Source organism: Myotis brandtii, unplaced genomic scaffold (genome assembly GCF_000412655.1).
Source record: "Myotis brandtii unplaced genomic scaffold, ASM41265v1 scaffold687, whole genome shotgun sequence".
In the NCBI taxonomy this organism is placed as follows: domain Eukaryota; kingdom Metazoa; phylum Chordata; class Mammalia; order Chiroptera; family Vespertilionidae; genus Myotis; species Myotis brandtii.
Window position 1 is genome coordinate 745,957 of NW_005370687.1, and position 2,663 is coordinate 748,619.

Here is a 2,663-nt window from a genome sequence, read left to right on the forward strand (position 1 = left end):
GGAGGTCAAATCCTCCCAGTGTTACCTACAACAATCAAGGCTCAACTACAACAAAACTGTGCACACAGCCCACAAAGGGGTACACCAAGAGTGTCCACTTCAGGTGATTGGGGAGGCTGAACCACTGGGTCCTATAGGACACCTACTACATAAGGACACTCTATCAATTCAAGGAGATTTAGCAGCTACCCAATACATAGAAACAACAACGGGAAGCAGCCAAAATTCGGAGACAAAGAAACATGTCACAAATGAAAGAAATGGAAGAACGCAAACTACTGGATATAGAGTTCAAACCACAGTTATAAGGTTACTCAAGAATCTTCTAGAAACCTCTGAGGAACTTAGTGAGACTTTCAAGGATCTTAGTGAGAATGCCAAAAAAATGGAAAAGGATCAGTCATAAATTAAGGATACACTGACTGAAATAAAGAATAATATACAGGGATTAAACAGTAGACTAGAGGATCCCAAGAGTCAAATCAATGATTTGAAATACGAGGTAGCAAAAAACACCCAATCAGAAGAGCAAAAAGAAAAAAGAATCCAAAAATATGAAGATAGTGTAAGGAGCCTCTGGGACAACTTCAAGCATACCAACATCCGAATTATGGGGGTGCCAGAAGAAGAGAGAGAGCAAGATATTGAAAACCTATTTGAAGAAATAATGACAGAAAACTTCCCCTACCTGGTGAAAGAAATAGACTTACAAGTCCAGGAAGCACAGAGAACCCCAAACAAAAGGAATCCAAAGAGGACCACACCAAGACACATCATAATTAAAATGCCAAGAGCAAAAGACAAAGAGAGAATCTTAAAAGCAGCAAGAGAAAAAAAGTCAGTTACCTACAAGGGAGTACCCATACGACTGTCAGCTGATTTCTCAACAGAAACTTGGCAGGCCAGAAGGGAATGGCAAGAAATATTCAAAGTGATGAATACCAAGAACCTACAACCAAGAATACTTTATCCAGCAAAGCTATCATTCAGAATTGAAGGTCAGATAAAGAGCTTCACAGATAAGGAAAAGCTAAAGGAGTTCATCACCACCAAACCAGTATTATATGAAATGCTGAAAGGTATCCTTTAAGAAGAGGAAGAAGAAGAAAAAGGTAAAGATACAAATTATGAACAACAAATACACATCTATCAACAAGTGAATCTAAAAATCAAGTGAATAAATAATCTGATGAACAGAATAAACTGGTGAATATAATAGAATCAGGGGCATAGAAAGGAAGTGGACTGACTATTCTCAGGGGGGAAAGGGGTGTGGGGGTGCGGGAAGAAACTGGACAAAAATCATGCACCTATGGGTGAGGACAGTGGGTGGGGAAGAAAGGGTAACGATAAAAAAATATGAACAACAAAGTGAAAACAAATACATATCTATCAACAATTGAATCTAAAAATCAAATGAATAAAAAAATCTGATGAACAGAATAACTAGTGAATGGAATAGAACCAGGGGCATGGAAATGGTACAGACTGACAATTCTCAGAGGAAAGGGGGTGTGGGAGGGTGCGGAAAGAGATTAGACAAAGATCTTATATGCATTATAGAAGAGGAAGAAGAAGAAAGGGTAAAGATAAAAAAATATGAACAACAAAGTGAAAACAAATACATATCTATCAACAATTGAATCTAAAAATCAAATGAATAAAAAAATCTGATGAACAGAATAACTAGTGAATGGAATAGAACCAGGGGCATGGAAATGGTACAGACTGACAATTCTCAGAGGGAAGTGGGTGTGGGAGGGTGCGGAAAGAGATTAGACAAAGATCTTATATGCATGTATGCATTACCTATGACACAGACAATAGGGTGGCAAGGTCCTGGGGTGGCTGGGAACCTGGTGAAGGGGAGCTGGGGGGAAAAAAGGGACATCTATAAGAATCTCAACAATAAAGATAGATTAAAAATATATATACTAGAGGCCTGGTGCACAACATTCGTGCACTGGATGGGTTGGGGGGTTCCTCAGCCCGGTCTGCACCCTCTTGCAGTCCAGTACCCCTCAGGGGATGTTTAACTTAGGCCCAATCCCCTGGGAAGCGGGCCTAAGCCGGCAGTCAGACATCCCCCGAGGGGTCCTTAGCACTGCAGCGGAGGCAGGAGAGGCTCCCGCGACCACTGCTGTGTTCACCGGCCATGAGCCCGACTTCTGACTGAGGAGCACTCCCACTATGGGAGTGCACTGACCACCATGGGGCAGCTCCTGCGTTGAGCATCTGCTCCCTGATGGTCAGTGCATTTCATAGTGACCGGTCGTTCCGCCATTTGGTCAATTTGCATATTAGCCTTTTATTATATAGGATAGGCGTCTCAGGGCATCTGTAATACTGTCAATAATAAACTAAATATATAGCCCTAACCGGTTTGGCTCAGCGGATAGAGCGTCGGCCTGGGGACTGAAGGGTCCCAGGTTCGATTCCAGTCAAGGGCATGTACCTGGGTTGCGAGCACATCCCCAGTGGGGGGCGTGCAAGAGGCAGCTGAATTGATGTTTCTCTCTCATCGATGTTTCTAACTATCTCTCTCCCTTCCTCTCTGTAAAAAATCAATAAAAAAATATATTAAAGTAAATAAATAAACTAAATATATATATATTCTATATAATGAAAGCCTAATATGCTAAGTGTCTGGTTGTCTGGTCATC